This window comes from Numida meleagris, chromosome 13 (genome assembly GCF_002078875.1).
Source record: "Numida meleagris isolate 19003 breed g44 Domestic line chromosome 13, NumMel1.0, whole genome shotgun sequence".
Taxonomy (NCBI): domain Eukaryota; kingdom Metazoa; phylum Chordata; class Aves; order Galliformes; family Numididae; genus Numida; species Numida meleagris.
The window spans coordinates 11,762,594-11,785,995 of NC_034421.1; the positions used below are offsets into that span (position 1 = coordinate 11,762,594).

General features: G+C 35.3%; 1 long non-coding RNA gene across 1 annotated transcript in view; it reads right to left on the reverse strand.

Moving 5' to 3' along the window:
* LOC110405884 overlaps window positions 3,389–23,402 on the reverse strand; it is a 199,138-nt gene continuing 179,124 nt past the window's right edge. Inside the window, exons 4-5 of the long non-coding RNA XR_002443162.1 lie at window positions 5,442–5,553; window positions 3,389–3,931 (exon numbers count right to left, since the gene is read on the reverse strand). This is a non-coding gene — a long non-coding RNA (uncharacterized LOC110405884). The remainder of the gene's footprint in view (window positions 3,932–5,441; window positions 5,554–23,402) is intronic.

Genomic DNA, 23,402 nt, shown 5'->3' on the forward strand with positions numbered 1-23,402 from the left:
TGTGCTTTTAACCTAGGAAAATAAAGCACTCCTTGCCTGATTTTCTTCAAAAGTGGAAAAAAAAAATTCTGGTGTCTCACAGATAGATTTTAGCTAAGTATCTACAGGTATCCCACAGCATAGTTATTTAAGACTCCATTGTCTTGGGATGTGCTCCACTTCAATAGACAAGAATATTCCTTTGAACAACCCTATTTGTGTAAGTGGTGAAAAGCTCTGACTGCTCTTGTATTTTCTAGTTTATGAAACATACACGTATGCAGAAAGAGAAACTCTTCTGATGAATCCAGTTTTCTCCTTTGCTGTTCACAAGCATTTAAGCTTGTGCTAAGTGTTACTAACATAAACGTCAAGGGATTACAAATTATTGAGAGGTATTATTTGATTACAATGTGGCATACAAAGAAGCTGATCAAATACGTCAACAAAATTTGGGGTAGTATGTTGCTATCTCTTGCTCAAAAAAATTCTAGCTCGGATCAACACGGTACTCCTCAGAGACAGATTAAAGTAACTATTAAAAATTAAGTTACATGCAAATATTTTTTTTTAATGATTTTAATATTTTCAAGACTTCTTTGAACATTGTTTTACATTGAACAAGTGCCTGGCCAAATATGTTTCCTACTAAATTTTGTATGCCCAATCCCTAGTATTGTTTTATTATCTCTGATTAGGAACAGTAGATGGCACGTGAAAATAAATGGTATTCATCAGAACTTGGAGCATTCAATAATCAAAGTGGATAAGTGCGCCTAAGCAGAAACTCAAGAGATTACATGTAGTCCATTTTTCTTTTGTATAGTTTAGTGCTGTGAAGAAATAAAGATGCTACTTTCTGAAGAAGTGATACATGGCAAATAACCTGTTATTTTAAAAACATGCAATTATTCAATATTTAAAAAGGTAGCTTTTAGATGCTTCTGTCTTCATAAACTTCCCAACTATAGCTGATGTCAAATATTGATTCTGAATAATTTAAACAGCAATAAAATTGGGTTTTCATGACAGTCAGAGACATTTTATATTTAATGGTCATTTAAAGAAACATAATGCCTACCTACCTTTTGAATTTCAAAGCCATTAAAGTAATTGCAGGTCATTAAGCTAAATTTCTTTAAATAATCCAGATATTTAATCTAATTTATACACCATTCAAAACAGTGGACAAGAATGCTTGGAATGCCAGGCGTGGATTTTTGAGAGGTTCACCAGATGGATTTTCAGATGTGCTTATGGTATTTCCTTGGAAGAGATTACCTACACGCTTCAACAGGTTGGAACTTGGAATTGTGTTCCACTTTGAGATTTTTCTAAATGAACAACCTTCAGAAGAGAGGATACTTAAGAGGATTATTTTCTTTCCTCTTAAATAACCTATTCATAGTTACGCAGACCTTTATTAAGCGCTACAGTATGTTTTACTGGATTTTGCTTTATGGGAACACTAAAATGTAGGATCTCCCAAGTTGGAAGGGACCCACAAGGATCACTGAGTCAGAAGAAATATCTCGTGGGAAAAAGGGGGGGAGGGAGGGAGGCAAGGGGATGAATATCACTGACATCTTCACACTAAGAATAATCAGAATTCAACGTTAGGACAACCCTATTTTTACATCAAACTCTGATTTTATTTTTCGTCAACAAATACAATTAAATAAGATCCATCACACACTGGACAAGACTGCTCAAATTTGTTTAGAAACGTTAAATATCCATAAGCGCCTTACTTTTTAACAGCTATTACGTATAAGCTATCTTCATTGACTCCCATTATCAATTATGGTCACCTCAAATTCTCGATATCAAAAACTACAGTCAAGTTCGCACCTTCAGGCACCTGAGTTTGATAACTTCGGCTTGAGCAATTTAACTCTGCACAAAGCTATTATATTCAATATAGTTGTTACTTACTTAAAATCTATACTGAATTTATTAATTCAAGTTACTTAGTTGGAAAGTTTCTCCCCCATTCTTCCAGCCCACTCCTATTCTAAGCTTCTAGGCTAGAATTTATTTCAGAGACCTTTCCATATGAAATACATTTTCCCCATCAACACTCTCTAACTCAAACAATAGCATTAAGAAGATATAGCTGTGATATTTTTTCACAAAGTAATCATTATAGTGCATACTAACATCAGTAGGAGGAAACAAAACAATATATTACAGCACTGAAATATAAACAGCACGTTCTGCATTTTGCAACAGCAATTTGTACTTGAGTAGAGATAAGCCATTACTGTTTGTGGTGCATTATGGATCACGAACCAGCAACCACACACATTTTAAATGAAAAAAATTGCATGGCTTTAAAGAAGAAAAGTTCTTTTGGGAAACATTTCAAAACTGATCCACCTACTAAACAGCAATTACCTTCGTGGGACACTTTCTATGCCAGATGTAGGACTGCTTTGTGTTCCCGAGGCGCATAAAACCAATAGGCACATTCTCAATAAAGGCACAAATCATACATTATGATAGTAGATAGTACTAAATGGAACATTTCAATTGCCTAGGTATTACAGAACGCTGTAGCTAGGCCTTTACAAAACTCCTAGCTAATTTCTGAGTAGTGTAGCCCTAAAGTAACTACTACTAATAATTTTTTTTTTAAAATTAAGAATTCTTATTTTAAAATGTTCTATTTCACCAAAGTCAAGGGAAAAAGTATTATTACCACTCCCTCTGGAACAAAATTTTGGACTAACTCTGGGTACTACCATTCCTATGTTTTGTGGGATTCTTACTGCAAACTTCTTCAGAACTACAGCTATGAAAACTTTCAAATAGGTTATGTGAAATCGTGAGGCCACTTGAATTGTACCTTCAACTTAATTCATATCACTTGGCCCAACAGCAAAAAAAGCCTCCAATGAATCAATCAACTTTAAAAGCTTACAATGAATGTCATTATAAATTCTAGATTTGCATTTTATTTCTTCTAATCATACCCAATGATCATTTACATTTTACCTCCAAATGAAATAAGAATAATAATTTTGAATCATAAAAATGATTCTAAAAAATTACTTGCATCACATAGATTATGCTTTTTCCCTCCTATTCATAGGAATGTCTCTATAATATACTAAGGAATGCAAACATACAATTTGAGAGCATGAATTCAAAATCAATTTGATTCCTCAGTACAGAAGCATACAGGAACACTGGGGTTAGAAATGAGAAGAAAACATGAACTGAGCACAAATGAAAAGACTGCTCCATTCCATCAGAGCTCTTTGTAAAAACACTTCCAAAAAACCGATAAAAGAATTGAATAAATTATATATGAAACGTTAATAGTTAAAATGCCTATTTTTAGTGCAGCTTATTTTGAATATATTGAAGATCAAAGATACAAATGACTGATTTTGAAAGTTCTGATTATTTTCTACATTAAAGACTGTTAGGAAAGTACACTTAAGAACAATGAAAGTGATAAGAAATCATGAAATAAATATGTTAGTTTCTTACTATAAATGGCTATTTTTAAGTGCAGAATCTTCCATGGTGTATATAATGTTGGACTTGCTTCCTGCAGCAACAAAAAGAAACTTACTGCCCCCTCCTGGGGTTGGAGAAACAAAGTTACATTTTCTCTAGTCTCAGTCACATAACTGCACAGATAATGTTCTTCTTTAGATAACACAGAGACTCTACCCATCTTCAAAGTTGGTAGAAAGGTTGATGTCTGTGGGATGCCTACTGAAGTGAAATTTGTAAGTTCAACATAGGAAAGAAGAGAAACTCTTCATCAGAAGAGAAATTCCCTATTTTAATAGCCAAAAGGAAAATTTACTGTCCTAAAAGGCATAAGAATTTCTTAAGTTAGGCCCTCTTCTCTCATCAAGGAGTGTGCTCCAACATTATGCGTTTGCCTGTACGCCCTTTTCAAGATTTTAAGAAAGATCTCCATCTTCTATTTTACCTATTACAAAACACAGAAGAGTCACTAACTTATATATAAAAAAAGCCAGTTGCTCTTTACAGAAACTATATATGACTTCATTTAAAAAAACTAAAATTATTCCATGCAAAATGTAACATGGGAAAAAACATCAGAACTTCAATTAGAAGGTAATGGGTTACAAGAGCTTTGTAAAACACCAATAAAAGTTTTTCTACTTAAAAAGCAAAGTGATTATATTTACAACGTACTATTAGACAAATGTGGCCTAAGAATCAATATTTGTTGGCACAAAGCGGACTGTGAAATGATAATAAAAGCAATTCAGAAGAGCACTGTATAGGGATGTGTAAATGGGTGAGGTAAAAAGGAGGGGAATGGAAAACCAAATGCAGCAAGGAATCTTTTGGAAACATCAGATGTTAAACCTAAGCCCATCCCGCAGCAGGGTTCACTCTTAGAACCGGAACATAGGTGGCAGACAGCATTTCTACTAGGATGAAATACTCCTCATCAATTTCCCACATTATTTGACATAAACATCCTTTCTGTCAACACCACATCAGTCTGTTCGCCCCAGTCTGCTTGATATCCAATGCCACTTATTCACTGGCAATGCAAAGAAAATCCTGCTTTCCTCCTGAGCTCCTTTACGCTTTCTTGAGCACCACAAAGTGATACAGTTCACGTCCTTGCTTAAAAACCTATTACATTTTGGTCATAATGTTCTTGAGAACTAGTGCAACTGTTGGAGAAGCAGCATCTAGTGATCATCAAATAAAAAGTTTTGCCCTTTGAGATGAACTGTATCCTAGCAGATAAACTTCTAAAAGTGCTTGCCCTATAACCTACATTTGTGCTTTTTTAAATCCATCTGAAATGACGGATGATTTTAAGTCTTAAGAGCCAGCAGCACCAGACCATCAGCGTAAACATTACCTCCCACACTCTGCCATGCAATCAACAGATTTCGTGCTAAGTGAAGCTGCCTCTTCCTTTACAAATAAAGTACAAAAAGATAATCATATATTTCAGAGAGATAAAACTAAGCTACTCACTGCAGTTTGGAAATAATTGATCATGTGTGCTCGAGCTTCACACAGATGTTACAATGCTTTGAGATTCCTTGCTGATGAATACAGTAAACCAAAACACCCATCTGGACACACAAAAACAATGCACAAACGAAACCCGGGTCAAGTAATTCACTCTGTACTGATGACTAGGGTCTTTAATTTAGATTGCTCATAAAAGTCATGCCACATCCAAATGTGGCAGAAAAATAATAAACTTTTTATTAATCTGAGAAAAATACATAAAAACATTCATAAGCCTCTAAAGTTATCGCCACAGAAACTGCTTCAGGCTTCAAAAGACAAAGTACTTTGCAATTATCCTGCTTCAATATGATACTCACTGTATTATTAAGTTTAATCAACTGTTAATGCAAAATAAAGAAGTCTTCTAAGCACTGCATAGAAAATTCCTGTCCTGTTAATATATCATATGGTGTAGAATGTTACACACTCACCAACAGTTGAATATGTGAAGAGGACTTACACCGTATTCCTCCAGATCCAAAGAGACAAGGCAGATTTTAGAACAAAAGGGCTGTTCTGGACTACTGGCCAAAACCAAATTTGCTGTTTTAAAAAAATGAAACATAATACAAGCTTAAAATAATTCACTGGAGCACCGAAGGGAAAAAGTACATTACACTGTACTTGACAAGTAAAAAAAAACAAAAAAAAAAAAACACCAAAGGCAATATTATTGTGGTAAACCTCAAGCTCCTGAAGAGGACCTTGTAATGACAAGAAATGGAAATTCACATCCACGTTTCAACTGGTGAAGATGATTCTATTCATGATCTTCTCACAGACCTTCCCTTAGGTGACTAAAAACTACACTGCTTCTTATACTGATTAATTTTCGAGGCTGTTATGTTTTGAGGTAATAAATTATTTATAGTGTACTTCAATCAAGCTAAAGTTAAGTGAGTTCAGACCTGGGAAGGTATTTTGAAGGTGTGAAGAAGATGGGATGAGGGAAACTATAATAAAGTGACTATGCAAAGAATACTGTCAGTTGCAGAAGGTGAAAATTGTAAAAGACTTGAAAAAGTATATTTGTAATGAAATTGTGAGAATATCCTCTTGATTTAAAGTTTTCAAGGTGGTAAGGGTAGAGAAGAGTGTCTGGTGATGTTATTGTGTTGTATTACCGCCAAAATTAAAGAAATAAAAATAAACAAGACATTCAAACTTACAGTCAGGATCCTGTGTTCCAAAGAATGCTTGGAACATGTCTTACAACAAGATTTCTGGACCGTATTCAACCAGTTACGCAGGTGCAACAAGACTGTATACACTACCTAAGGCACTATTAGAGACGTAAATAAACAGGAAAGTGCCTATTCAAAAACATTGGGTAAAATATACAGAAACTAATACAGCTTTACTGACCAACCTACCTGTTTTCTACATATAAAGAAATTACTGTCAACAACAGCATTAAGACCACACACCATGCAGAACGAAGGAGTACTAAGCCACAAAGGCTCTTACTCATTGCTCTAAGAGACTGAAAGGGTTTGAGAACCCACGTGCTAATTGCACTCTACCAATAATTACTGTAAAAGATAAAAGAAAGTTGACACGTTTAAGGAATTAAAATAATGTCTAATTACTATATTACTCTATATCCCCTTTTTAAAACAAGCTTTGATGCCTTTTCCCTTTAGGTTAAAGATCTTCCCTTTAGTACTACACCATGCAGATTTGGTAAAAATAAAGTATAAACAGAATATGGAATGGGTTGCCAGGGGAAAGCTAACAATCTGAATAGATCACGACACCTTCAGTTAATTTTAAAGACCTTTCCTATTTGTGTTAATGGATTCAAGTATTAGGAATCTTCTCCAACCCCCATCTCAAAAATTAAAACATAGGCAAGTCGTAACCCATTAATATATTTTTGAAGCAACAGAACCCATGCTGCAAGATCTTAAATGTGCCTATACTGCCATGAAGGTCCTATTATCTGAATTACTACAGAGACTGAGATTGCACATCCTGGTCTGCTTACTTTGAGTCTAACAATGCAGTCATGCATTAAGAATGATTTAAAGCTTACAACAAGTGACTAAGTAGATATAAATACTGAATAGTCCCACTCCTGCCATGTACTTGGTATAGATCCTGAGGCAATTCACCACTTTGCAGATGCCTCATCTACATGGAAGGAGCAGATAACAATAAACACGTATCTCACACGTATTTCAAATTTAAGTTAATACTCGGAGAGTTGCATCTTGTATACGTCTTACTCAGATGCTAAAAATAATTGCGCTGATATTTTGAAGCCATGCCAATAGGTTAGTACTTGTGCAGCCTTTCAAAACTAAGTCCTAAAATGTTAGCCTCTTGAGTTACTTTACTGGCTTCCAATAAAGCACCTTTAGGATACTCTCAGTTGTGTTTATATGACACAGATGATACTATTTTAATAATTTGTGCTTGAGATATATGGTGATGAGGGAATTATTGCTTACCTGGGGAGACAGCATAATTAGAAAAGTGACACAGAAGGGACATAAAAATGAATTAAAAAGCTTCAGAAATTAACCAGTCACACTATTCCACTGATGTTTGGTTTAAGTTGTTATAGGAGCATCCAAGTGAGAAGTATGAACAGAGAATCAAAAGAATTTGTGGTATTATAAATAATTAAAATTTCTGCCCTATCATTTCTCAAAGCTCACAAGGAGCAAGGGCGTGCAACCAAGTGGGTCAGACAAATGAATCCATTCACACAGCTGGCAAAGGAGTCTGCCTGAGCATAGCTAATGTGCTGGGGTAGGAATATTTGAGCAGGTGTAATTATACTAATGATTTATTGAATGTTTGATTAATTGGAAATTAAGTGAACGCACAGTGGCAGAATTGTCATAGCTAATTGTTCAGATGTTTGGTTAAAAGGTGCTCAAACTCCCTTCAGAAAGGCAATTAACAACATCTTAAATCATAGAAATGAATTACCTGTGTAGAATTATCTGATGGAATGGTACACTTACACACAAACAAAAAACTGAACAAACTATTCTAACAAGGAGTGAATTCATAAACATACTAAAGTAGGACCCAGCTACCTTATATTGCTAATGAAAGCAAAGGAATAAGTGGTCCTTGTGACTGAGAAATAACGTGACAAAGAAAGTTGTATAGAGTCAACTGCCAAACAAGGAGGCAGTCTAGAAACATCTCAAAAAAGCTCACACAGAAATTGATTAATCAACTGTTAACGAAGCTATTTTCCAGATAAGCTTTAGATTTTATGCTTTGAATGAGCGTTATTTTAGAGTAACTTAGTAAAGAACGTATACTGTTGTCTTCTTCATTTTTCAATAAATGGTACAGAATCTACAAAAACAGGGTTCTTTTTCATTCTGAGTCCACTGATTACAAGTCAACTCCAATCCAAAACAACTTTGAATGCTAGAATTGCAAGCTCAGCTTGGTATGTGAAACATAGTGGTGTCCTGGCATATTCTGACCTATCGTTACCATTTGGATCCAAAATTTGTCATGCAGTAGCTTCTTGATAATGTAGTTAATGGAATAAAGCAAAGTCTCTTTCTAACAGAGGCATTATGAAAAGACTAACATTATATAATGCAACTCCGGAATCAGAACATGCAAATGAATAGTCAGACTACAGATGGTAATTATCAGACAATAGGTTTACTATTCTTATCATTTCAAGTATTTGGCAAGGCAGTTAAAAAAATTTTAGAAGAGAACAGTAAGCCTCCAGGAACATCATATTTCTTCAGAGGTTCTATAAAAAACACACATAGATTTTAATAGTAAACTGATTAGTTTAAGTAAGCTTGTCAGGACATGGATCAGGAGACCACAGACATTCTGCAAACCCAAACTAACATCAGGGCCAGTAATTTTGTACTTTGCTGGAAGATAGAGGTTTGTTATGAATGGGATACTGGTAACAGTTTTGAAAAGGCATATTACTGGAGGTACTATCCTGTCTGAACATTCCTGCTTGAGTTAACGCATGTTACGTGCGCTAGCTAAATCAGTTTCATAAACAAGCAGCTTTCCGTATATCCTCTAACACTAAGCTAGATTTTGGTTTTGAGGTAGTCTGTATATGGATGAAATGCTTTATTCATAGAAAGCAAATAGCTCACTGTGATTACTAATCACAGCCGTGACTTAAGAGAACCTAGCTGCTACTCATTGAAGATGGGAAATCACAATGACTGTTTTCATACAAGGAACTAATTATGTCATAATGTAAACTACAAAATGTTTCTAGTTGAAGCACAGAGCTGTAACGATAAAAATTAAAAACCATCTATGTTTTGTACATCCACTCTCAATGAGCAGGACTGCTGTTCTATCTACTGCTCATTCTCATTAAGAGGAAAAAGAGCTTAGGCCCTAAGAGCTTCTTGAGACTTAGAAAAGCCACAGGCCCAGAGAGAGATCGAGTGAGCTACGCTATTACTTGTATGCTTGCTTTCAATTTGAATAGCTCCTTCAGTAATACTTGAAAACACTTCATACTGCAACCACAATAAAATAGATGTCACTTGACAGAGTCAAACATGGAGCAAGTCAGCAACATCACACTGCTCCTCCTTCCCCACTTAGTGGCAGAATCCTCCGATTCTGAACTAAACAGCTTAATTAAAATAAAATTAGCACTCTTTGCCTTTCCTGCTGTCCTCCCTACTGTGAAAATCTACTGGTATTCCAACTTGTAATTACCAAATTGACTTATTTAAAAATGTGTTCTTTGAACTTCCATTTATCATTTTTTGTTCTCCTGACAGTCTCGCTTTTTGCCACTTCAACAAACACCACCCTTTCATCCCCACAAAAGATGCAAATAAAAAGGTCACTGATGAGCTCCAAGGCATCTATCTTATGATAAGGCCCTGAAATAAATAAACTTTAAAACAAGCAGGTCCAAACCTAACTTTATTTAAAGGATATGTATGCAAATGACAAAAAACCAGCTAGGGTGTAGTCTATATAGGGTATAGGGTATATTTTTTATATAAAAATATAAAAATTAACCTCTCCGGTGATTTTTAAGATATGGTATGCTTTGCACAGAAAGCTGTGCAGGAAATAAGGACATTCATATAGTTTTCATAAAGATGTATGATTAATTCCACTTCTGTTTCCATAACCTCAACAGATTTGAATAGGTCTTGACATTGGAACCATCTATCATATAGTATTCCTGCACCCATAAATTGTGTTTTTTAATGCAGGATCAAAACAGATTTTCCTTTATGAAAGGAATGGTGAAAAATTAAAGAATTCTATTATTTGATTAAACTTGCTTCAGGGACATCTACTATATCAACGAACTAAAACAAGCAACAGGTAATAGGTCATCCCTGAACACAGGAGTTTATCAGTCCATTTAGTATTCAGCAAAATTCTCAGGTTTGTAAGTAGTATAAGAGGTCTGAGTTCTGTATAAAAAGAGAAACTAACCAATGAACAAAAATAACATTGGATATTTAGGACTGAAAAACTTCCCTGAAGAATCCAGCACTGTAATAAAGAGAGTTTACCATTTACTAGCAGGAAGGAATGAGGTATAGAGGGTAAAGTATGAAATTCCTCTTTTTTTTCTTTTCCTTTGAAATCATTAAAAATAACAAAAAACTTTCGTTGAGTTTCTTGCCATGTTAAGAAGTCTCAGCTGGGGAAGGGATGAGGTCAGACATTGGTGCATAAGGAGAAGACAGTTATCTGTATGGAGATGCCAGCAACATAAGAGATTTCTGATTTAGAAACTCGGTATTTTATGCTTCGGAGACAATGCACGTTCATTTATCTTCTTAAAATGCTTCCTGAAATCTAACCAGAAAACTCAGTTTTTCCTTCTGAAACTTGTACAGATATTCAGGGCAATATACTTCAGGATAGTCTGGGAAATCTTCAATAAACAAGGAGTGCTGGAAGTCATTCAGAATTCTTTCAATTTTTTTTTTTTTTTACATATGTATACATAACTAGAGGTGATGATATTTCCCTCACGAACACATGGAGAACACGTTTCAGTGAGACACCTGATATCAAACTACTGTCCTCATCAGTTTCCTAAGGATCCCTTTTTTAGAGCAAGACGAACATTATAATTCATCTATGAAACTGAAGATACCATATAATCTCTATCTATATTAATTCGCATTCTTTTCTGTAAATATTGCAGAAAGCCTCTAAGACAAACGTCTTTATACAAGAAAGTGAATATGATAAGAAATGCCATTTCAACAATTGTTCATTGGTTAGAAGTCCTGAATCCATTGTCTGCTACATAAAACAGCAGAATGCATGCATGCATCTCTGAAGTACTTCACTTTTCCATGGAAAAAAATCATTTTATCATTGTGGACATACTTATCAATGCAAGTATTTTCAGTTTTACAATAGAAAAGAATAATTTGCAGCATCTATTAGCTTTCCTTTTGAGGGATCTTCCACACTTCATTTTCACACACTTCATTTTCACTTTTCAGTTCAATTTCTTGTTATTTATACCACTAACATATGCTACATACAGACAAAACTGTCAGCACAGATTGCAAGTCTGAAATCATAAAAGCAAACAAAAAATGCTTTTTATATCATAAAATATATAATTTCATTACTAACTGCATTGTATAAACAACACACAATATTACATTCTAATTACATATTGTAATATGTAATATTATGTAAGTAGTATTGTACGTTGTTAATGTAATCCAGCCAGTAATTAAATTGTGATAGAGAACACGCAGATTCCACAACCCATACAACATTATAGTTTTTGATACGTGTACAGTAGATAGCAGACCTCCATGAAACAGACAACTAAAACTACGGCAGTAGTTGTGGGGACAATGCTACAGCAATTCCATTGTTTTTCCTTTCTGTTTGACAGGGGCCTAGGAGACTTTAAGTAAACTAGGAATTAGTGATGGAATGGGCTGCACAGTTCTAGAGATATTACTGCTCAGAGCATCCTAGTGCCAGTCGTCGTAGAGATGAGGGCCTGCCACTTGCCACCAGGCAGAAAGGTTTCATTAACTCACTCATAGGATTCATTCTTTATCATGTTTTTGACATTTACAGAACATTTTTCATTTTTCATTACCTCAAGGAAAAACAAGAGGGGAAAGAATAAAGGATCTTTCATTTGCCAACCCATCATTTAAAGAGACTGAGTTGGTTTTATGAAAGTTTTTAATTTCAGGCATTTTTGATTTAGTACCGTATTATAATCATTAAAGACCAATTTTTAAAATTTTGAGTATATTCAGGGAACCACTAGAAAACAAAATCCTCTCTGTTTTATGTTTTATTAACACACTCACACACACAAAACAGAACACACACACCCCTTCTTACATCAGTCCTGGCATTTCCTTCCAGCATCTACAGGGCTAACACCTTTGCAGGTGTAAATACATTACATGAGCATCAGTTTACAGTGTGATAAGGAAACTATACGTATCACATATCAGAATAAACTAGTGTAAATATTTTTCATGCTTCCAAAAATGAATTACTGCTTTCCTTTCAAGCATCTTTTTAAACCTATGAAGCTATTTTTTTCAGCCCCATGTTTGCTACCCTGAATTAGCCAGAAGAATTATAGATATACCATATCAACTTGGTGCTTTATAAGAGGAAAATAGGATGGAAATACTGTTTTCTTTCTTCCTTTTAAGCAATTTTACACCTGGAACTATGCACATCTCATCCATTTTGCAAAAGGAAGGAAAAAAGAAGAAAGATTTATTTAGAGCAAAATTAATTAATATCTATTTTTAGATTTTTTTTTTCAAAGCATGATCAGTCTTTGCTTCAATGCACAGGAATGAAATTTACCATTACAAAGAAATCTGCACACTGATCACTAATACATTTGCTTTCCTCAGCAGCTCCTACAACCATCCCATCCTATCCTGAAAAAAAATTGTCAAAATAGGTAATTTTGCTGAGAATACTGAAGTTCAGCAACTCTAAGCTTCTGTTTTCTTTTTAATGATGTCAAAGTATTGCAGAGCTGAGAATAACTTATTTAATGATACCCAATCCCCTCCTACCGATCATCAGAGTAGTAACAGTGTGACAGAAGTGGAACCCTGACTATCACACAGTCATACAAAAATCAAAAGCCAGTCACAAGAATGTTTCATATAAAAACAAGATACAGTTTTAAGAGTCCAAAGCTCCTTGGGAAACATCCCTCAAATTTCTTTCCCTGCGTTTGCAACAGGTGAATAGCACCTCGTGATCTTCAGGTTTGGCACATGAAATCTACACAAATGGAACATTTTGCAGTGCCTTCATGATTTAAGAGAACTGTGGTCCTACACAAGTACATGAGCACCATACCGTAATGGCATAGGCATTTGGACAACTGTATTTCCAAGGAAATATTGTTAGACTATACGTTGTATTAAAGCAAATTGAAAAGTAAGCCTTTTCCTAATATTCCCCAAAGATTCTAGTATTAGGGTGAAGTTTCAACTGTCTTTGATTACCTTTGGATCATCACGTTTCCTGTTGCACAGCACTGCAATGGGGCTGTCTCGGTTGGAATTAAAGATATCACCAAATGAAGTAGAGCAGACAGCTTTCTACAGAAGATTCTAAACAAAGGAAATTCAAAGACCAGATCCCTAAGATAGTATTTTTGCACTTTGAATAAACCTCAGGGTAGAGCCTTCATTTGTGTTCGTCCTTCTACTGGAAGATAAGTCAGTATTATATGTCTAGAACAACGTTCTTCGGAAAACTTTAAAAAATTGTATTCTCCATCAAAACGTTCATTACATAAAATACTGAAGGTTTTTGACTTTTTCCTCATATAAGCAACGTTTATACTAAAAAGTAAATTAAATTTTACAGCATCTTAAAATGAAAAAAGTGTTTTCTTAATTAGAGGTTCATTTAACATTTAAAATAAAATGCTCCAGTGTTACTGCTTTCACAGAAACAACTTCGGGCATCTAGACAAGCTAGCAGCCTACCTCAGTACTGCCTTAATCTGTATCTGAAGCCCTTCACGCTCATCCACGGAGCAAAACGCTATGTTCCACATCTAAGAAACACTTAGCATCTATCAACAATGCAGATAGGATGCAATTAAATATACAAATAGCAATGTTGTTCAATAGCAGGCACCAGAGAAAGCCTAAACTGAAATCATTGCCAGGGATTAGAACAGTTACAGAGATGACAAAAAAAAGACCATTTCTTCCTAAGAAAATAACAGAGACATTAAACTTTCAGAACTGCTAGTGACTAGCAGTTCCAGATAAGACTCCTATTGTAATGAGTATTTAATTTTCTAATGAATTAGTTGGACCACCTGTGAAAGCAAGGATGACTGCCCAATCAGGAGGCCCACACAGCTCCCTGCTCTAAAATGTATGTTAGCAGAAGCGGCACTACGATGAATTGGATGCCAGTATAAATCATCAAGTCAGTGTCTAAAAGGTCCTTTTTTCACTGTATGATGATTTGGGAAATCAATATTCACACTGAATACTAAAAGTTAGCAACCTTCCAATTGTAACAACTGAAGCAATTTTACCCATTTATAAATGATTGCATTTTCAAGCTTCTTACCACTACATAAAAACTGAAATTGGTGTTACCATTTGTCTACACTAAATTATGTAAAACTTAAGAATGGGGCATCAAGAATATTCAAAAAAGCAGACATTTAAAGAAATAATTGAGAAAACAACACGTTAAAGAATTAAGGAGAGTTTTTAAGAGAGCAGCACATTTCCATGAACACGCACACAAGGCATAAGAGAATCTTCAAAGAAAAGTTTAATCATTATTGAAATCATAGAGCCATAGAATATCAGCAGCTATTTTATTGTTATTATTTTCTTCCTAAAATTAATCTGGAACATCTAATTAAATGTCAGCATTGATTTTTTTTTCCCCACATTTCTAAGCTTGAATTTAGTAGCTTTGCTTTCCAAAGACTTATAATACAAAAAAAATAAAGAGAGAGACAAAGTAAATACTGTAGGAGAAGTCATGAATAACTTCAACAGCTACTGTATTAACCATTTTAGTAAGACTGATTTAGTATTATGGGATTTTGATGGAGACAACTGATATAATCTCTGTAATTAATCTGTGTCAACTCAAAGCGATTCTTATCTTCTAAAGGAAATTGGTCATGATAAGAAGCCTTGATTTCCTGATCCATCTTTCAGATGAGCACATGTTTGAAGAGCAGTATTACTGCTTTGTTATTTACTGTAAACCAGAATCTCACCAATATATTCGGCAAACTTAAAAGGATGAGTGAATGGCTAGCCTCACACGACTACCACACGCAGGAAACAGCAAAGTTCTTCAGGTACGGAGCCATCACCGAACAGCAATCACCAAACCTTCTGTTCGTGTACAGAGAAGCCACCAACCTTGAGGATTTGACACATCTCCTATCACCAATACCATCGTACTGTCTTCTGCAAATGCAGGAAGAAAAAAAAACCTCCAAAAACAACACACACAATCATAGATTTTTCTCACACACTTCCGTGCATCAAAATAACCTGCTAAGGCAATCTGATTTTCTGTTTCCAGAATAATTCAAGATCAGTCGCCCAAATAACAGTTCCACCTTAACTGAGGCTTTACTACACTAAACTTCACTTTTATTCTATATAGAGAAAGATAAGCCGTACAAAAAAAATGCACTTAATGTATCAGAAAATATTAGGCTGAAATTTTAGCTTTACAGACTTTTCTGACAATAAAAATTTCTCAAAATCTTTGTGGAAATGCTTTACTTTGTATGTAGTATTTATATGCCTTAGTCATACAATATCAGCATAACCACTGTTGTTTCGTTTTTTTTTTTCCTCGTAACTTTCTCTTCGAAAAGATCAAGATTATATTATATATTGAAGGATCTGAGGGACTTTCAAATGAAACTATCAGCTACGTTGATCACATTTATCAATGTCCTACTGCATATGTCTGTTGACCAAATGGCGCTGTCATGGAAGTTACTGTTTTGTACAGATTTACATGATGGAAATCAGAATAAAATAACTGAGATGACTGTGGTCTGTATTTTTAGGGCAACTGTCCACATTCAGGATTGTAATGCAATGCCTCTATAGAGTTGAGTCCTCAGAACCCTTTGCTCAAATCACATTTTCTGCCAAATACACTGCTCTTGGAAATATAATTAGTTGTCAGCAGAAACCTGATTTCAAGCAACTGTTTCTGGTGTTTAACAGACTTCAAGAGTCTGCATCTGTAATTCAGCCAGGGTTATGCTCATGAATTATACAGAGAAAGCTGTGATTAAAATTAATCCAGCCTGTAATACAGCAAAAAGAATGTATGGTGTGTTGACATACAGCTTTGGAAAAACAGACACGCATTTTGGACAAGTTGTTATGAATGTTCTGTTACTGATACTTCCCATCACAGACTCGCTCTTAAGAGCAAGAACCACCACCAACTCACAATGAAAACAGACACAATTAGCTTAGTGACCATTTCAAACAACATAAAAATATAAGTAATATGGTGGGAAGAGCGCAGCAGTCTGGAATTGATCATTTCAGCCAGCATATAGGCAATCAGAATCAGAGACCTAAGAAGAACAACAGAACGATTCCTGTATGGCATCAGACTTCAGAAGCCAGGAGTGAAAGCCTTAAAAAGCGAAGTTCTCCATCCAAGTCAACATCAGGTAATTTTTGTCCTTGTTTTTTACAACAATTCCAGAATTTTCAAAAGGAAATAAAGTGAATTAATTATGCATTTAAAAAAAAGGAGAGGGCAGATACTATAGGAATCTCTTGTCAAAGATTAATACTTTACTTGAAAGAAATAATAAGTCAGAAGGTAAGATATAGGAAGATATCATTTCCTTTTTTTTTTTTTTTCCCCTACAAGATTAAGTCCCTGATTTAACAGTGAATCTCTGTCAGCTTATTTGGGTTATTTAATTTCCACTGTTCGTGACAACTAGATACTAAATATCTCTGGATGACTTTTATTCAATGTGAAAGATCGTTCAGGATTCCCAAGTACACGCTATATTAATGGAAAGGTAATTAAGAATATTTTAGTTAAAAACTATAAATCATAACATATCTTCAAAGTGCTCACTCCACTCCTAGCTGTACAGATTATCCCACTCTGAGGCATGTTCAAGCTACAACAGCCAGACACGAAAATTTCACAAGCACCAAAGCCCATGTTAAAATGACATTGGCCACTGATCCCAATTTTCATTAAAACTTAAACAGTGTTTTGAAAAAAAAAAAAATCAGAAAATACTATTAACAGACATTTGGTGTTTCAAAGAGCACTGGTACAAAAGGAATGGCACGTACTAAATTTACTCACCACTTTAACAAATCGTCATTAAGCACAAAGAGAAACATCAGTGGTGAGATAAAGGCAACAGGTAGAAACTGGACAAACAGGACAGTTACCAAATATGTTACATTATCTACAGGAGTCGCTACAAAAAAAATAAAAGCAAGACTACAACCACAGTAAACTTCATTATAAAGTTGCAAATTCCATGCTTTGCTGTGCAAACTTATAGACTTCATAGGATAGAGCCACAGATCCATTTGTGTTGATCAGACACCTAGACAGGCAGTCATTATAGCTCATCTAGCTAGCTTTAAATGTACACAGAGAGTACTATTAACGTGGAATTAGCCAAATCAACTAAATGCACAACTTTATTTAAGAACTTATTCTTCCATTGTTTTGTGAATCAAGCTGGATCATCCATCAACTAGAATGTGTCTATCAACTAGAATTTCCCTTTTCATAGGTTATAAACAGCTGTATGTATATAATCTAAATATTGGAAATCCTGATAAAAAGCTTAAGGGTAACTGAATTTACATTTAGAGCCAGTTCTCATTCTCTGTTTTACTCTTTCTGTACTATTTAACGTAGGCAATCCAGTAGATAGTAGGGACAGTGGACATGATCATACCACCAGTTCATCAATAACAAAGGACTACGTAGAATTACAGTATTGCTTTCTTAAAATACCTACAAAAAAGAAGTTTTCATTTCAAATTGAATTGCTGAATTTGCCAATCAAACAAATTCCACCTGGCTACACACAATATGACTGCGAATATATGCCTGACCAAACAGACAGGTCCTGCGACGTGCCCTACAGGCCACAGGAGTCAGGACTTCATCGACTGGATAGAAAAGGCAAGTTAATAGTAGTGGGTCTGTTTTATCCCCAGGAGTATTAAGTTCAAGTTCTATAGCAAGAGAATCCTCTGTTAATTTCACTCTCTCTTATCTCAGTGTCAACCACTGTATTAGTCTATCCCTTAATGACAAATGTGCTAATGGTTTTTGTCACAAATATTGTAATAGCAATGATGTTATGAAAGCCTGCAATACAAACACATCAGTTACCATGAAAAAAAAACTAAAAAACTCCAAAACAAAAAAAGCACCTCCCGCTAGAATTATACATAATAAACTTCTCAGGTAAGTACGTTTACACACAGCAATCACATTACAAAGGAAAACAAACTTCAGCAAAGTAATTTGCTTTTAAAATGGTGGACTTTGCTGCGTACTTTTTAGATCAGTAATGAATTCGTGTGTTTTGAAAAAATTAATAGAATTGCTACTTGGACGTTCAATCATGACTGTTACAAAAATAAACTCAAAAACATCAGCCTACAAAAAATTACCTACTGATCACCAAATCCTTCAGCTCAGTTTTGTATCATATCATTCCCACGGTCATGCTGTAAATTGGCTACCACATCTTCTCTTAGCTCATTCTGAGCAGAAATCAATACATAAAAAGAAAGCCTTCAACAAGATGCATAATCCCTACTCCTCTCCCTTCCAGTAATATTATCTAATACAAATAATGCCTAAATGACAGTGAGAGTATGGGGAGGTGAGGAGGGACTAAAAGTTTTCTGTTGCCTTCAATCCACTTGGAAGCTCTCATTTTAGGCTGAAGTGTACAGAAATAGTGCTTTCAGAATTTCTAGGTGTCAGCCTATGAAGTAAACCTCCTTTTCTAATGCCTTAAATTAATTCCATTTCTTCGTTCTTGCATGATGCAGAGAGAAAGAGCAGTCACCGAGACATTCATGGATTTCACATAACCTTTAGTGGTGAAACTACAGTTCTAAATATCTTTAATCTAATGGAATGTTTAAAGTACTACTATATTCAACAAACAACAGTAGAGTTATATAGGAAGTGAAAGATCAGCTTGAGAGAAGTCATTTGAAAAGTATTAACGATTTGATTATACAAAATGCTAACGAAAAAAAAGATTTAATGGAATGACAGTGCACCAGATTAGGATATAATACACAGAATCAGTAGCAAAAATTATTGGGGAGTTCTAGCAGATTTGAAACAGCACAAAATAAAGATACAGACTGTATAATAATACAGAACCTTAACCATAGCTTATGTCGAGGATGAGCAAGCCTTATAATGATTTAGAAGTTATTATGAAATCGGGTTGCTGTGGGGAAAAAAAACCAAAACCCTCCTTTAAAAATTGATTTAGTAAGTGAATGCTTTTTTTTTTTTTTAAGCTTGCACTGCCACCTTCTGGTTATGTGAGCTATTTCATCCACGATGTGTCAGACCTCTACTGGGTCAGCTTAACATCTAAAGCTAAAACTGACCAAGATTTAATAGTATGCACAACTGTATTAATAGAAGATATGAAGAGGTTTGTAGTACTTATACAGGAAGTATTATTCTAAAGGAAAGACAAAACATAATGAGAGAGAACATTTGAAACAACACCAAATTTGAGACAGCTTTAAATGCAGAGGAAAATATAAGGCAGGTTAATAACACTCATATTTACAAGAGCACTTCCTTATAAAGTGAGTAGCAAGGTCCGGGGCTTTTAAAAATAGTTTTGAAAAGATAAGGGTTGGATGTGAAAGAGCAACTCTACGGGATGTTTTGATAGATATTAACAAGTCCACAGAGAATAAGTTGATCTGACTGGATATTTACAATCTCCTGTGCTAGATTGTTACATACTACATACACTACTCCTTGCTTCAAATGAAGATAACAACTAGGCCACATTTCTAGAGAGTGGGCACCAAAATAAAAACCGAGTCCTTTGAGAGTCTTTGTATTTACAGTCTTACAAAGGAGCTGATCTTCCAAAAAAGCATGACACTTTGAAGTAAAGATGACTTTTACTGATATTAACTATATTAAAAGTTTTGGACCCAATAATCATCAGACACAGTAGCAACAACCAGTATTTGCATTGAGTTCAGCTGAGGCTATAAGCCAACACAGGCCTCAATATGCCTTGCTTACCTAAGATGTAATCAAATGCTTTTTACTCTATACTATAAGATGAAGCCTCACAGGATTCATAGCTACTCCCAAGGCAGTAATCTAAATGGAGAAGCCTTACTCAATTGGTCTTAATTATCTCAATGGGCATAACAAGCACGGAGCATAGGTGAAGACATGCGAAAAATCCTTACTATTTCTAGTACCCTCGTGAGTTATACAGAGTAAATCAATCCAGTCTTTCCCAGACTAATACCTCTATCTTATAATGAATTACAATTCTCTAGACTACACATGTAATCAGGAATAAGCTTGAAAACTCAGAGTGGTTAAGGGCCGCACATGATTTTATTTATTTTGATAAATTGCATGGAATATCAGAAACAAATTCTCAGATCCAGTGCAAGATTGGTTTCAAATCACAGCATTTTTATTTATTTTTTAATGAGAAGGGTAAGGAAGCACTGGCACAGGCTGCACAGAGGTGGTGGTACCCCGTCCTTGGAGATAGCCAAGGTCAGGCTGGGTGGGCTCTGATCACTGATGGAGTTGTGGCTGTCCCTGTTCATTGCAGGGGAGTTGAACTATAAGGAGTTTAAAGGTCCCTTCCAACTCAAATGATTCTATAATTCTGCAATTCTATGATTTGTTAGTATCAAAATTTCACAGCCCTGCTTTTAAATCTCTTTGCTATCATGATACATAGAGCATCTTCAGAAGGGTAAAACTCTTCTATTTGACTGCTTTTCTAAACTACTCAAATACAGTCACGAGAAATTTCCTCACAATGCTGGTTGGTAATATACTGTATAAGTATTTTGCATCTTCAAAGGCAACAAAAAGAAATCAAACCAGAAAACAAAACCAACCCTCTTAAGCAAATTAGGAACATGTTATGGAAAAAAAAACTGACTTGCCAACATCAAGAAAATCAGTGAACGAGCCAAGAAACATGTTCTTAACTACTCTTCACCGACCGCACCTGTCAACTGAAAGTTTAAAAGCATGCCTTAACTTGGAGTATCACAAACAAGAGAAATGCTGGAATCAGTTTAACAGAAATAAAACCATACATTCATACGGGGAAATAGGACAAAGAAAACATAATCCCGCAATAAGGTGAAATAATACACGACATTGGTTGTGAAGACAAATATTCTAGGGACATAGCAATAATAGTGTTGTAACTGCGATGACCTAAGACACAAAGTTTTCCAGGAAAATAAACTAATGAGTTGGTGTAACATGGTTTCAATGCAGCGAGATTCTACCAGTATCTCCTCATGCAAGTCTTACGTCATTAGCCAATCCATTACCTGCTCAGGAAAGACCAGAATGAAGTGATCTTTGATGCAATAGATTTCGCGGAAAATGTAGATGTTCCCTACTGATTTCAGGCAATCCTGAAAGTATATATTAAAAAAATAATAAATTGTTCTGCTCCTTGGTCCTCAATACTTGCAAGTAAGAGAGATCAGATTTTTTTCTATTGCATTTATTTGAATCAGAAGAGTCACCACTTGCATCGAATTCATATTGCCATTATCCAGAAAAAAATATAAATGAACTCACCTTTGTACATCAGTCTGCTGGCAGAAAAAAAAAGCTTTCTTACTTCAAAATCAGAATTCTTCTTTCAATACTTATACTGTATTTTGAGGCATAACTCCTGAATGTTTTTAGATGCTAGATGGCATGTATTCCATCACCACCTCTCCCACACTAGCTATTTTAGTACTGCCTTGGGTGTCCTATTTCAGTATTCAAGCACCTCAGATAAATTGCAGAACCCCAGGATTTTTCTGACCTCAATCAACAGCAAGAAATTTTCAGCTGAACTGTGCAAAACTGCTATGATTACATAAGTCATTTCTGGACAGGGTATGGTTTCGATATAAGCTATACAGTCTCTGTATCACATATCACACAAAGACACTAAAACATACCTAAGAAAAATGAAAAAAACAATTTACTTTACCCCTTAAGTAAAATTCATCAACAGTGTTTTAGAGACAACAGAAACATGCACATCCAAATTCCCAAATACAGACATTTATTTAAAAGTAAGTGGTCTTATAATAACAGGGTTCATCAGAGGAAAGCACACTGAGCATCATTATTGAGTAAGTCAGTTCTGAGGCAACCGAATTAGGTAGTTTTGAGCAAACTGTCCAGTACCAGAAGTCCAGGCAGCTGTAAAAAGCTATGTACTGCTACAGAGAAAAGATTCACCTGGGAAGAGATCCAATACCAAAAAAACCCACAACTAACTAGAATCAATGAGAAACGAATTGGATTACTGAATAGAAGCACATTATTGCATGTGTTCAAGGTACTGCAAAGGTAATAGAGCCAACAGGTACAAAAAAGGCTTCCACGTCTGTTTCCCCTTTTAAGATTCAATCATAGCAATGTCGTTAATCAGGTGGACTACTTCCCAGATATTAATTTGGCAAACAATATTCTGATCCAGTCCGTCCCCTTCAAATAGGATGAAAGCAATCTGCCACTGATAATCTAACCACACGTGTACACCCAGAAAGCCATCTAAACAATTTATGCCTAAACAGTGACTAAAGACTAAACTCAGAAATGAGATAGGGCTTCTCCTATTCATTAATATTCTTTTAACTCATCCTCTGCTTCCCAATGAAGTGCTGAAACATCAGCAGTTCAAAGAGTCATGGACTCCTTTCCACAAAAAAGAAAGAGAGAAACACATACTGTATGCATGAACAAAAGATCACCGACATGTACACAGTTGGAAGCATAGCCTTCTCACTGGTCTCACCCATTCCAGTTCCCCTACATCTTGTTTTCCACTACAGCTTTCAGTCTCTTTTCCAGACTATTTCTACTATATCTGTAAATAGTTTCAGCAACCTAATGGATATAAAATACTGATGATAACACCCATTGCTTTGGTTGCACTAAATGGCACTAGCACAGCATCAAGATCCACTCTCTTTTTCGTGCTGACAACCCCCCATGCCTATCAGCAAGAGGGCTAACGGCAGGCAAGGGATGGTGAGGGGACACAGCTGGGACAGCTGACGTGAACTAGCCAAAGGGATGTTCCAAAGCATGTAATAACAAGCTCAGTAATAAAA